The sequence below is a fragment of the Pan troglodytes genome, chromosome 7 (genome assembly GCF_028858775.2).
Source record: "Pan troglodytes isolate AG18354 chromosome 7, NHGRI_mPanTro3-v2.0_pri, whole genome shotgun sequence".
Lineage (NCBI taxonomy): Eukaryota > Metazoa > Chordata > Mammalia > Primates > Hominidae > Pan > Pan troglodytes.
In genome coordinates, this window is record NC_072405.2 from 102,977,315 (window position 1) to 102,992,253 (window position 14,939).

Genomic DNA, 14,939 nt, shown 5'->3' on the forward strand with positions numbered 1-14,939 from the left:
TTGTCCTCCCAGGAATTTAATGAAGATGGAAGAATGGATTTGTTTTATCACTGTCTCCACTCAGCATGTCTTAGAGATGCTGAGCGTTTTTGAACTATGGCCTTTTATGGAAAATGACCCTTCACCTACTTATTCTTTCCATATTATTTGGTGGGTGCTGATGAGGTGAATTGAAGGAAACACACACAAGCACAGATATACATGCGCACACGCACACACACATACGCGCGCGCGCGCACACACACACACCCCAACTCTGCCTTGTGGAATGGCCGGAGAGGCATAAGCTGAGTGTGTGCAATGGCCAATGGCCTCAGAGCCCACAGCTCTCAGGTGAACTGGTGAAGTTTCTAGCTTCATGCCCACTGGTCATTCTTCACTCGGTTTCCTGTCGCTCTGAGCCTGATTTCTAGTGGACAGGAAACTCTAATCAGCTCTCCACTGCTAACAGACAAATATATACAATTTGTTAGTTTGCTGGTTTATTTTCCATTTCTCACTGACTACAATTTCCATGAAAAAAAGGAATCTGCTTGGCTAAACTTTCTCAGTCTAGCTTCTAGCAACATATCCAGCACACAGTGGTTACTCAATAAATATGTAATAAATCAATGAATGAATAAACACAGAGAAAATGCTGCTTTTAGGCAGTCTAAGAGAAATAATAAATATATTTCAGAATATATGAGATATACCAAATATTGATTAATATAACTGAATTTGTATTACTGAAAACAAGTAATAATATATTAACAGTACTATTTACTGAATATCAACTATATACTAAACAGTTTGCTAAGCATTTCACATTCTTTATTTTATAACTTTAGCAACCCTCTTAATTAGTAATATGACTCCCATTGTATGGATGAGAGAACCGGGTCTGGAAGTTTAGCCAGTAAGCATGAAAAGCAGGAGTCAAATCCCGCTCTATCTGACTCCAGAGCCTAAGTTTTTAATCACAACATTAAATGGTCTCTCCTCTATCAAAATATTTGGTAAATTCAGCCTAAATTAAATGGAAAAAGTGTCAGACGAATAGGTGTATGAATCTACCATATGTTAGGTTTTATTTCAAAAGTTTCCTGTTCGTCAAACTATTATAATTGCTTTATGATTATTATTAAGTTAAGGATTTGGGGCAGGTATGTGTTTAACCTTACTTTTACTTACTTAAAATACATTCACATTCTATCATACATAAAACATATGTGTCTCACTAAGGACCCTAAAATTCTCAAGTATAAAAAATATAATTCTCACTCTGTTAACACCCATTTCTGACGGTTACATTTCTGCATATATGGGAACTCTTGACTGCTGTATTAGTGATCTGGACACCATCTGGCAAAATAAAGATCCTGAAATACAAGGCTCAATCATTTAGGGAAAGGATAATGATAACTGTAGTGCAATATTTATCACACACACATTTGAGAATGTTAATTCACCTGACAAACATTAACAACTAAAACTAGAGAAACAATACATTTTCTAAACATAAAATTACTAAAAAAAAGTATAAATGATATCAGCTATCACTGTATACAGTGATATAGTTTAAGCAACACAATCAGAGCCTAACAGCACTGCTTCACCAAAAGAAATGCAGCCCCTAAAATTAGTTACCTTGAATTCACACTTATATATCTTTTACCTTAACTCCCAAATTATCTCTTTTCAGACTTTTAAAATGATTTTCTTCCCTTTGATTTGTTCAAAATCATTCTATTCCTCACCTTTACCTCAATGTCCTCCAGGGCACATAGTTTTTCCTAGTAACAACAAAAGAAGGGAGGCAAGAAGGGAAGTCAGGGAGGAAGGAAGGAAGGAAGGAAGGAAAGAAGGAAGGAAGGAAGGGAGGGAGGGAGGGACGGAGGGAGGGAGGGAGGGAGGGAAGGAGAAGGAGAGAATGAAAAAAAAGGAAAGGAAGGGAAGGGGAGGGGAGGGAAGGGACTTAATATGTTAACACCTGCTATAGGGAACATTCCAAACAGAAATTCAGCCAAAAGTCCAGTCTCAAATGTGCATTTATTTTCAATAATTAGTTTTGTTAATGCTAAAGAGATACCAGAGCAAGATGGAAAAGATCAGAAGATAGCAAGATTTTTTGAAAAAATGGATTATTAAAAATACAATTTTAAATAGAACATATACATTGAGAGCAGAAAGGGGGTCACAGTGTAGAGAAGCACAGGCATACGTGCTAAATGGATGTTAGTGACCATGTGTCCTTTAACAATATGCCTAATCTCAGGCTGCAGTAATTTTTCTAGTTCACTGAATTATTCAAGGATCAAATACAATAATGGATATGACACTGCGTTGTTCAATGTGGCATGCAACACAAATGTAAGGTGACTTTTTATAAGCATTATTATCATCCCTTATTGCCAGCCATGGCCCAAACACTTTTGTCAACAGAAAAAGGACAGGCAAGATTCTCATCATCAGGAAAGTCTGACTCCAAATGGCAGATGCCTAGAAAATGACCACTTTGCACATTTAAGTTCCACCTCATCTCACACCAGAGCTGCCAGGTCAACTGACTTGAGCTTCGTAAACCTAAATCAGCACATTTGGGTTCTCAGTGACCACAGTCTTCATTTGCATTCAGGTAAGTCTTGCAACTTGAAAGCTGTTCGAGTTTAAACCTCAATGGAAAATCTTGTCTGAAATTCCTGGGAGGAAACTAAGTATCAACCTGGGGCAGCTTCCTGAAATGGCAGAACTGAAGGCTTAATTAAGTTTAGAAGCACTATCCTGCCTTCTCACTCCAGCCCTACCTCCTTCGGCAAAGTCCACCCAGGCTCCACACACAAGAGGTGGGTGACGGCTGTGGGGAAGAGATTCTGCTCTGCTCTGACCTGCAGTCTTGGTCCCACTATCTTTGCCTTCTTTGACCTTCTAGTGCCTCCTCTTCTCGCCTCTTTCAGACTCTTCATACAACTAGGTATGTGATGGCACCAGCTCTGCCCAGTTCCAATGGCAACATAGAATAAAAGCACATGCTCATCAATTAAAACATTACAACATGAGCGTAACTGGAGACTTACTTCCCAGACCCATTATCTAAACACTTTGCTATATTTAATCCTTACAACATCTCCATTAGACAGATGAGAAAACTAAGGCTTGTGGAGGTGAAGAGTCTTCTTAGGACCCACAAACGTAAGTGGCAGAGATGAAATCTCAACCTGGGCATATCTGAAATTCACACTTGAGCTCCTGAATCCAATGCTAGAGCTGTGCCTCCTGGGGAAGAGGTGGTAGGCTTGGAGGACAAGAAGCCAGAGAATTATCATGGTGCTTCATGCAAAACTTTTTTATTCGAAGAGTTTTTGTATGTGAAAAATATGTTACATTAAAACAAACAGGATGTATTATGGAGTAGAAATCCATAAGAATATAACTTTTAATTAAAAAAAATAAAAGAATTCAAGTAACTGCATGCATGCATGGCTACCCTGTCATGGGAGGAGCTCCTGCCTTTCACTCTGCCATGTGGGGGTAGCTCAGTGAGGAAAGCAGACCGTGGATACCAGAAGGGACCCCTGATTCACCCAAACTGGTGGTGCCCAAATCTGCCCATATATTAGTATTATCGGGGATGTTTTGTTAAAAAAAAAAACCCATGTATAGGCTTTACCTACAAAGATTATGGTTCAGTTGATCTGGAGTGGTCCCAGGCATCAGTATTATTTAAAAACTCCTCAGCTAGAGATGAGAATGACTCCACAACAAAAAGCATGCATGATAATATTGCTTAAATAAACATGATTTAAATAAGTGCCTTTTCTCATTCATTCAATACATGTTCATCGCATGCCAGTGTGAGCAGGGCACTGGACTTGGGACAGTGGCAGAGATACCCCTGGACTTATGATGGGGTTAGGTCCCAACAAAACCATCATCGTAAGTTGAAAATAGTGAAAGGCGAAAAGCATCGAATACCCTTAACCTACCAAACACCATGGATTAGCCCCACCTACCTCAAATGTGCTCAGAAATCTTACATTAGATTTCAGTTAGACAAAATCATCTGGCAACACAGTGCACTGTAGAATGTAGGTTGTTTACTCTCATGATTGCATGGCTGACTGGGAGTTGAAACTCGCTTCCCAGTATTGCAAGAGTATCATACCACATTGCTAGCCCAGGGAAAGATCAAGAATTCACAATTCAAAGCTCGGTTTCTACTGAATGCATATTGTAAAGTTGAAAAATTGTAAGTCAAATCATCATAAGTGGAGGACTGTCTGTACTTCTATACAATTCTGCAATTCATGTCTGAGATGTCTCCTGGAGGCCTGAAAGACTTAATTGGGCTGTCTCATTACTTTTCATTTCTTCATTTCTGCCCTCAGACAGATTGCATTCAATAGTAGTTTGAATAGCCTCTTTTTATAACCCTTATCTCTAGCTGGCGGCAAATAAAATGGTGGAGGAAAGAAAGAAATAATTTCCTCTTGATGTCACCAAGAGACAAAGTTACAGGACTAGTGCTAGGTGAAGGCAAAGTAGAGGTGGATGTTAACAGAAAAAAAAAAAAAAAAAGGAATGAGAATCTGACAGAAGCAGTATGACTCACCAGCTGAGAATGTACCCCCGCTGAATTCTGAATTCCTCCAGGTCAGGTGTTGAATGATCACTAAACCAAATTGAAATAGGATGATGAATTTAAGCATATAGGACATTTGTGCCAAGCCAGTCATTGCAACGGTGACACTGAGAGTGAGAGACAGAGAGAAAGGATAAAGAAGACACCAACAAAGGAATTAAAGAAGTTGTCATTTTAGGAAGTTGTGGTTTGAAGTAATGCCAAGAGAAGACCATGCATGAATAGCTACTGAGATTCAGCAGTTTCTAATCCAGTCACCAGCATTTGTTAACAGACAGTTTGCAGGATTTTGACTCAGGTTCAGGACCCATCCGATCTTCAAATTATCTGTTTGCAATTGAAGACTTGAGGCTGCCTGATGAAGCTGGATAACATACCTAACTCAGGCATTTAAGTGCATCCTTGTGTTCCCTTATAGGTGATAATAACTGGTGTATTATTTTGAATTCCTCTATGCGTGGAGCATTGCTCTAAATGCATCTCATGGATAAAACCATTTCATCATAGCAATAGCCCTATTATACAATAAGTATGTGCCGCAGCAAGGGTGTGCACTGCTTAGGTCTCCTTTCATAAGACATTCTAAACCCACTGCTATGCTAACTCTCAAGCCACACTGTCCCTGGGCTGTTCCCAGCCAATAACTGAGCACAGCTGAGGGTATCAGAGCCAAAGAACTGTGTCAAACATAGGACTACTCTAATGGGCAATATTTGCTCAGGGACTCCTCATTAGCCTGGCCAGGATTTTCTCAGAAGTGCCTTACAGTATGAGGATCTTCCTTCACAATTCTTTCTTCCCACTCTCCGTTCATGGGTGTTAGACTTACTTTTGTAATCTGAAGGTTCTCCATGCTATGCTTGCTTTCTCTCCATTTTATATGACATAGGTGCTTCTCCCAATGTCTTGCATATCTATATATGTCTTGCATCTTCTTCTCAGAGTACTTGAACTGACACATTTTGATTAACCATATTATCAGGGGATCATTAAACAAAACATTGATCAGTTGACCAGGAAGTAACAGAGCAGGTATTTGAATCCACGGAGAGAGACTTTGGTGTTTTCTCTTAATAATTATGTCCATGTTGAAAACTCCTGGGAGGAAGGAGACTGGGATCCACTCTCTATTGATATGAAACTATGACGGATTTGGAAGGTCTGGCAACAAAAAGGACAAGTGGACTCATTGACAAGATACTCTTCCTAGCCTTAATGTGACATTAAGGGAGTGGTGCTATATCTGATGAACTTGTTTCTCAGACCCAGGAAGTGAAAAGGGATAGATGTGGCAAAGGAATGGAGATTTGAGGTGCTGAAGGAAATATGCCCTGATGCCCCACAGGCTGGTGAGAACTGTAACTTGCTGATCACATGTTATGCAATGCAATGAATGACAGAGCTAGAGCAATCTCTTTTGTTTTTTGTTTTTTTCTGCCAAATTTCTTTCAGGCCCACAGCATCTTATTATGAAGAGCAATAATGTGGAGACAATGCACAGTCTTTGGCAGGAGGCAAATCTGAGTTCAAATTTCTGTTCCTTGTTATCTGGGTGACACTGTAATATTCAATCTCTAGGAGTCTCAATTTTCACATTTGGACTCTAGAGATAATATAATTCTATTTTAAGAATTTTAAAGCATTGCATGAGATAACGTAAATAAATTACTGTGATACGTGGTAGTAACGCTACCAGTGCTGATTAATTTTCTAAAAAACACATGCTTTGAATTTACATGGTGGGGTTCAGTTTCTCCAGGTACCAAGATAGTTATCTGGGTCTAGGAAAGTCTTGGCCAGCTTACAGGTGAGAGCTTACCCCTAGTTTTTTTAATCTGAACCATGATGAATTACTTGGTATGTGTTTTGCTTTCCCTATCAGTATTTCTGAAAGATGCAGCGACTCCTTATACTATTCAAGCAAGAAAATCCATTGCTTTTCATCCGTCTAAATGAGCTCCCAATTGAGACTACTTTTCTTACTCTTGCTTCTTCTCTCTTTGTGACTTGTTTACGAACAGCAGAGATTCAATACCTTTCTTATTTTTCAAAAATGCCATTTGATTACAACCTTGCTCCACACACTCCTTAGGGCTTATTGAGTTGTCTTGTGTAAAAGAAAGAGGCCAAGTAGTTGGTCATGAGGTCATCTCTACATGAAGATTTCTCCGCTTTTAAAGATTCTCTTTGAAGAAAGGTGATTTCTGTTATATCATTGCATAACTAATCATCTTAAAACTCAGTGGCTTAAACCAACAGCAGTAATTTATTCTTGAATCGTAAATTTGAGAAGAACTTGGTTGGATGGCTGCTACAGGCTCAAGGTCTCACACAGTTGCAGTCAGATGGTGATTGGAATGCAGCATCTGGAGACTGGCAGGGCTTCTCTCTTCATTTAGCCACAGGGATTCTCCATGTGGTCTCTCCACATGGACCGGTTTGGACTTTCACAGCATGTCAGCCTCAGGGCAGTGGCACTGCTTCCATGAAGACTTGTGTACCAAGACAGGTGTTCCAGCTCCCAGCTGAAGAGCAACTGCCTATTATTATTGTATCAGTCAGGGCTCTCTAGAGGGACAGAACTGATGGAATATATATATGTTTTTTATATATATCATATATATTATATATATCACATTTATATCTATATCTATATATAAATAGGAGAGAGTTTATTAAGTACTAACTCACAAGATCACAAGGTCCCACGATAGGTCATATGCAGGTTGAGGTGCAAGGAGAGCCAGTCCGAGTTCCAAAACTGAAGAACCTGGAGTTGATGTTCGAGGGCAGGACGCATCCAGCTTGGGAGAAAGATGTAGACTGGGAGGCTAGGCCAGTCTCTCTTTTCACATTTTTCTGCCTCCTTATATTCTAGCTGTGCTGGAAGCTGATTAGATGGTGCCCATCCGGATTAAGGGTGGGTCTGCCTTTCCCAGCCCATTGACTCAAATATTACTCTCCTTTGGTAACACCCTCACAGACACACCCAGGATTAACTCAGTATTAACTATCACAAGTCCACCCCTTGTCAACTTGAACACATACACATCTCCTGAGATTATACATAATCTTCAAATAAAGACAATAATAAGGTCATAATTATGCCTGACATAATACAGCTATCCTTCATAAAACCAGAAATGCACCAATCCTCGACCCAAATACTGGCACATAAAATTAACAATACTTAAATGTTGATGTGAAGTCAATAAATCTTATACCACATGATAAAGGGAAAGGAAATAAAATGAAGATATTTTCTTAGTACAAGTGTACACATGCACAAACATGTTATTTTATTATTATTATTATTATTATTATTATTTATGAGACAGAGTTTCACTCTTGTTGCTCAGGCTGGTGTGCAATGGTGCAATCACGGCTCACCGCAACCTCCGCCTCCCAGGTTCAAGTGATTCTCCTGCCTCAGCCTCCCGAGTAGCTGGAATTACAGGAGCCTGCCACCACGCGCAGCTAATTTTTTGTATTTTTAGTAGAGATGGGGTTTCACCATGTTGGCCAGGCTGGTCTTGAACTCCTGACTTCAGATGATCCACCCACCTCGGCCTCCCAAAGTGCTAGGATTACAGGCATAAGCCACCATGCCCGGCCTGCACAAACATGTCTTTTTTTTTCTTTCAATTTTTTGTTCTGCTCATTTTTACTATAAGTCAATATCACTGAAATATGAAATTAAATGTAGATTTTGAAAGATCAACTAACATTTAATTTTTTATTATACTTTAAGTTCTGGGATACATGTGCAGAAAGTTCAGGTTTGTTACATAGGTATACACATGCCATGGTGGTTTGCTTCACCCACCAACCTGTCATCTATATTAGATATTTATCCTAATGCTATCCCTCCCATAGCCCCCGACCCCCTGAGAGGCCCTGGTGTGTGATGTTCCCCTCCCTGTGTCCATGTGTTCTCATGTTTCATCTCCAAGTTATGAGTGAGAATATGCAGTGCTTGGTTTTCTGTTCCTGTGTTAGTTTGCTGAGAATGATAGTTTCCAGCTTCATCCATGTCCTTGTAAAGGACATGAACTCATCCTTTTCTATGGCTGCATAGTTTCCATGGTGTATATGTGCCATGTTTTCTTTATCCAGTCTATCATCAATGGGCATATGGGTTGGTTCCAAGTCTTTGCTATTGTGAACAGTGCTGCAGTAAACATACGTGTGCATGTGTCTTTATAGTAGAATGTTTTATAATCCTTTGGGTATATACCCAGTAATGGGATTGCTGGATCAAATGGTATTTCTGGGTCTAGATCCTTGAGGAATCGCCACACTGTCTTCCACAATGGTTGAACTAATTTACGTGCCACCAACAGTGTAAAAGTGTTTCTATTTCTCCACATCCTCTCCAGCATCTGTTGTTTCCTGACTTTTTAATGACTGCCATTCTAACTGGCATGAGATGGTTTCTGATTGTGGTTTTGATTTTCATTTCTCTAATGACCAGCGATGATGAGCTTTTTTTTGTATGTTTGTAAGCTGCATAAATGTTTTCTGCTGAGAAGTGTCTGTTTATATCCTTTGCCTACTTTTTGATGTGGTTGTTTGTTTTTTTCTTATAAATTTGTTTAACTTCCTTGTAGATTCTGGATATTAGCCCTTTGTCAGATTGATAGGTTGCAAAAATTTTCTCTCATTCCGTAGGTTGCATGCTCACTTTGATGATAATTCCTTTTACTGTGCAGAAGCTCTTAGTTTAATTAGATCTCATTTGTCAATTTTGGCTTTTGCTGCCATTGCTTTTGGTGTTTTGTCATGAAGTCTTTGCTCATGCCTATGTCCTGTATGGTATTGCCTAAGTTTTCTCACCACTGATCACACAGAAATAAAAACTAACATCAGAGAATACTATAAACACCTCTACACAAATAAACTAGAAAATCTAGAAGAACTGGAAAAATTGCTGGACACATACACCCTCCCAAGTTTACACCAGGAAGAATTCAAATCCCTGAACAGACTGATAACAAGTTCTGAAATTGAGGCAGTAATTAATAGCCTACCAACAAAAAAAAAGTCCAGGACCAGATGGATTCACAGCCAAATTCTACTATAGGTACAAAGAGGAGCTGGCACCATTCCTTCTGAAACTATTTCAAACAATAGAAAAAGAGGGATTCCTCCCTAACTCATTTTATGAGGCCAGCATCATCCTGATACCAAAATCTGTCAGAGACACCACAAAAAAAGAAAATTTTAGACCACTATCTCTGATGAACGTTGATACAAAAATCCTCAATAAAATACTGGCAAACTGAATCCAGCAGCACATTGAAAAGCTTATTCACCACGATCAAGTAGACTTCATCCCTGGGATGCAAGGCTGGCTCAACATATGCAAATCAATAAAGATGATCCATCATATAAACAGTACCAATAACAAAAACCACATGATTATCTCAATAGATGTAGAAAAGGCCTTCAATAAAATTCAACACCCCTTCATGCTAAAAACTCTCAATAAACTAGGTATTGATGGTCTATATCTCAAAATAACAAGAGCTATTTATGACAAACCACAGCCATGTCCTACTGAATGGGCAAAAGCTGGAAGCATTCCCTTTGAAAACTGGCACAAGACAAGGATGCTCTCTCTTGCCACTCCTATTCAACATAGTATTGGAAGTTCTGGCCAGGGCAACCAGGCAAGAGAAAGAAATAAAGCGTATTCAAATGAAAAGAGAGGAAGTCAAATTGTCTCTGTTTTCAGATGACATTATTGTATATTTAGAAAATCCCTCATCTCCGTCCAAAATCTTTGTAAGCTAATAAGCAACTTCAGCAAAGTCTCAGGATACAAAATCAATGTGCAAAAATCACAAGCATTCCTATACACCAATAATAGACAAACAGAGAGCCAAATCATGAGTAAACTTGTATTCACAATTTCTACAAAGAGAATAAAATACCTAGGAATGCAACTTACAAGGGATGTGAAGGACCTCTTCAAGGGGAACTATAAACCACTGCTCAAGGCAATAAGAGAGGACACAAATAAATGGAAAACCATTCCATTCTCATGGATAGGAAGAATCAGTGTTGTGAAAATGGCCATACTGCCCAAAGTAATTTATAGATTCAATGCTATCCCCATCGAGCTACCATTGACTTTCTTCATAGAATTGAGGGAAAAAAAAAACTACTTTAAATTTCATATGGAACTAAAAAAGAGCCTGCATAGTCAGACAATCCTAAGCAAAAAGAACAAAGCCGGAGGCAACCCACTACCTGACTTCAAACTATACTACAAGGCTACAGTAACCAAAGCAGCATGGTACTGGTACCAAAACAGACATATAGACCAACGGAACTGAACAGAGCCCTCAGAAATAACACGACACATCTACAACCATCTGATCTTTGACAAACCTGACAAAAACAAGCAATGGGGAAAGGAGTCCCTATTTTAAAAATGATGTTGAAAACTGGCTAGCCATATGCAGAAAACTGAAACTGGAACCCTTCCTTACACCTTATACAAAAATTAACTCAAGATGGATTAAAGACTTAAACGTAAGACCTAAAACCATAAAAACTGTAGAAGAAAACATGTTTTTATCAAAAGAAAGAGGACATACTCATGACAATTATAGTCCTCGTTTCTGCAGCTGGTCATATGGTCATAGCCAGTATTGATGACTACCTTCTTCTACTACCCATTCTGTATTCCCTTTGCCTTCAGCAAACACCTTAGCAGGTCATGGCTTTTTTCCTGGTGGAGTGACCCAAACCTTCAATCCTGAAAGGTCTGGGTCATTTGTAGTCCTGCCTGGATTGGACTGTTGTAGTTTCCCATTGACCTTTATCACAAGGCATGGTAATACTAAGAGATGCCCTAATGGATCTCCTGTATTCCATGCATACTCTTCCTTACCTCCGTTGTGGAGTAGTAGACTGATTTCATATTCACAGTCCTGGTCAATCACCCCAGATAACACTGTAACTCCTTTCTTAGCCTGTTGCCTTAAAGGTAAGAGGAGCCCAAAGTTTCCAGGTGGCAATCTTAACTTCCAGCTTAACAGAATCATTGTTGTGTCTCCTGGTGGCAGCATTCTCCTTCTGGAACTAAGAACTCTAGGCCAGCAGAATGTAATGTCATGGAAACAGGAAGCAAAAATTTTGCTAGTAGATCACTGGGGATGATGGTGAGTGGTGTCACTTCCACTTCCATCCCTTTATTCCTGGAGCCGTGAGTCCTGGCTATGGGAGAAACAGTGCCATATATGGGATGCTGATTCAGAGAATACACAGTCTTCTGGAGAACTTTGCCCCAGGTCTGCAAAGTATTGTTACCTAGTTGGCATTGTAATTGTGACTTCAAAAGGCCGTTCCATCATTTTATCAATTCGGCTGCTTCAGGATGACAGATAACATGGTAAGACCAGTGAATTCTATGAGCATAAGCCCACTGCTGCACTTTTTAAGCCATAAAGTGAGTGCCTTGGTCAGAGGCAATGCTGTGTGGAATACCACGATGGTGGATAAGACATTTCATGAGTCCATGGATGGTAGTCTTGACAGAAGCATTGTGTGCAAGATAGGCAAACTCATATCCAGAGTAAGTGTCTATTCCAGTGAGGACAAACCTCTGTCCTTTCCATGATGGAAGAGGTCCAATATAATCCACCTGCCACCAGGTATCTGGCTGATCACCCTGAGGAATGGTGCCATATAGAGGTCTCAGTGTTGGTCTCTGCTGCTGGCAAATTGGGCACTCAGCAGTGGCCGTAGCCAGGTCAGCATTGGTGAGTGAAAGTCCATGTTGCTGAGCCTATGCATAAACTCCATCCCTGCCCCCATGGCCACTTTGTTCATGGACCCATTGGACAACAGCAGAGGTGGCTGGGGAAAGAGGCTGAGTGGTGTCCACAGAATGGGTCATCCTATCCACTTTATTATTAAAATCCTCCTCTGCTGAGGTCACCCGTTGGTGAGCACTCACATAGGATACAAACATCTTCAGTTTTTTACCACTCGGAGAGGTCCATCCACATACCTCTTCTGCAAACTTCTTTGTCACCAATTTTCCAATCATGCTTCTTCCAAGTCCCTGACTATCCAGCCAAACCATTGGCTACAGCCCATAAATCAGTTTATAATTGCACATATGGCCATTTCTCCTTCCATGCAAAGTGCACAACCAGGTGCACTGCTAGAAATTCTGCCCACTGGGAAGATTTCCCTTCACTGCTGTCCTTCAGAGATGTCCTAGAAAGGGGCTGTAGTGCTGCAGCTGTCCACTTTCAGATGGTGCCTGCATATCATGCAGAACCATCTGTGAACCAGGCCTTAGTCTTCTCTTCCTCTGTCAACTGATCATAGGGAACTCCCCATGAGGCCATCCATGCTGGCTGCGGGAGAGAAGGCAGGGTGGCAGGAGTGGAGACGTATCACGTATATACCACGTCCATCTGATGATAGAATGCTGCTGTGCATGACCCACTTTATGGCTAGGTGGGTCAGAAAGCACCCAGTTCACAATAGGCAGTTCAGGTTGCATGGTGACTTGATGGCCCATAGTCAAACATTCAGTTTCCACTAAAGCCCAGTAACAGGCCAAGAACTGTCTCAAAAGGAGAGTAGTTATCTGCAGAAGATGTCATGGCCTTGCTCCGAAATCCTGGAGGCCTCTGCTGTGATTCACCCATGGGGGCCTGCCAAAGGCTCCAAACAGCATCCTGGGTGCCACCGACACCTCAAGGACCATTGGATATGCTGGGTCATATGGCCCAAGTAAGTGGCAGAGCAGCTTGTGCAGCAGCCTGGACCTGTTGCAGAGCCTTTTCCTGTTCTGGACCCCACTCAAAACAGGCAGCCTTTCAGTTCACTTGATAAATGGGCTGGAGTAACACACCCAAATGAGGAATGTGTTACCACTAAAATCTAAATAAGCCCACTAGGCGTTGTGCCTCTTTCTTGCTTGTATGAGAGGCCAAATGCAGCAACATATCTCTCACCTTAGAAGGAATAATTTGACAGGCCCCACATCACTGGACCCCTAGAAATTTTACTAAGGTAGAAGTCCCTGAATTTTAGTCTGATCTATTTCCCATCCTCTGGTATGTAAATGTCTTGCCAATAAGTCCAGTGTGTTTGCTACTTCTTGATCATTGGAACCAATCAGTATAATGTCATCAATATAATGGACGAGTGTGATATTTTGAGGAAGTGAAAAGCTATCAAGCTATTTCCAAATAAGATTATTACATAAAGCTGGAGAGTTTATATGCCCCTGAGGTAGGACAGTAAAGGTATATTGGTGGCCTTGTCAGCTGAAGGCAAATTGCTTCTGGTGGGCCTTATGTACAGGAATGAAGAAAAAGACATTTACCATGTCCATGGCTGTACACCATGTACCAGGAGATGTGTTAATGTGCTCAAGCAATGAAACTACACCTGGTACAGAAGCTGCAATTGGAATCACCACTTGGTTAAGCTTACGATAATCCACTGTCATTCTCCAAGATCCATCTGTCTTCTGCACAGGCCAAATGGGAGAGTTGAACGGGATGTGGTGGGAATCACTACCCCTGTGTCTTTCAAGTTTTTGATGGTGGCACTAATCTCCAAAGTCCCTCCAGGGGTGTGATACTGTTTTTCATTTACTATTTTTCTAGGTAGAGGCAGCTCTAATGGCTTCCATTTGGCCTTCCCACCATAATAGTCCTCACCCTACCAGTCAGGGAGCCAGTGTGGGGGTTCTGCCAGCTGCTAAGTATGTCTATGCCAATTACGCATTCTGATACTGGGGAGATTACCATAGGATGAGTCCAGGGACCCACTGGACCCACTGTAAGTTGGACCTGAGCTAAAAACTCCATTAATTACCTGACCTCCATAAGCCCCTACTTTAACTGGAGGACCAAAATGACATTTTGGCTCCCTTGGAATCAATATCCACTCAGAGCCAGCATCCAGTAGTCCCCAAAATGTCTAATCATTTCCCTTTCCCCAGTGCACGGTTACCCTGGTAAAAGGCCGGAGGTCTTCTTGGGTAAGGATGGGAGAAAGATTCACTGCATAAATTGTTGATAGTGTAGTGGGGTCCTTCCTCAAGGGGACCCGGCCTCTCTTCACTCAAGGGGTTCTAGGTCTGCAAACTGGCTCAACTCTGGACATTGATTGAAGGGCCATGATTCTCTGTTTTTAAAGCTCAAATTAGTCTTTTGTCCATTCGACCTAGAAGTTTTCTGCTTTTATAAATTAAGTGGGAATTCAGGAGGTTTCCTAACAATTTCAGTTCTAGGAACACCATGATTAATTAGCTAATGCCAGAGCTCTACATGAGTCA

At 40.8% G+C, this 14,939-nt stretch overlaps 2 long non-coding RNA genes across 4 annotated transcripts in view; one reads left to right on the plus strand and one right to left on the minus strand.

Annotated features, from left to right (window-relative positions):
• Nucleotides 1-11,783, minus strand: part of LOC107976386 (uncharacterized) — a 42,859-nt gene extending 31,076 nt beyond the window's left edge. Inside the window, exons 1-2 of the long non-coding RNA XR_001720303.2 lie at nucleotides 11,523-11,783; nucleotides 4,592-4,651 (exon numbers count right to left, since the gene is read on the minus strand). This is a non-coding gene — a long non-coding RNA (uncharacterized LOC107976386). The remainder of the gene's footprint in view (nucleotides 1-4,591; nucleotides 4,652-11,522) is intronic.
• Nucleotides 11,784-11,922: 139 nt separating this feature from the next.
• The window catches only part of LOC107976387 (uncharacterized), a 93,313-nt gene continuing 90,296 nt past the window's right edge, over nucleotides 11,923-14,939 (plus strand). For all 3 annotated transcript variants that reach the window (XR_010159627.1, XR_001720305.4, XR_001720307.4), the window contains exon 1: nucleotides 11,923-12,023. This is a non-coding gene — a long non-coding RNA (uncharacterized LOC107976387). The remainder of the gene's footprint in view (nucleotides 12,024-14,939) is intronic.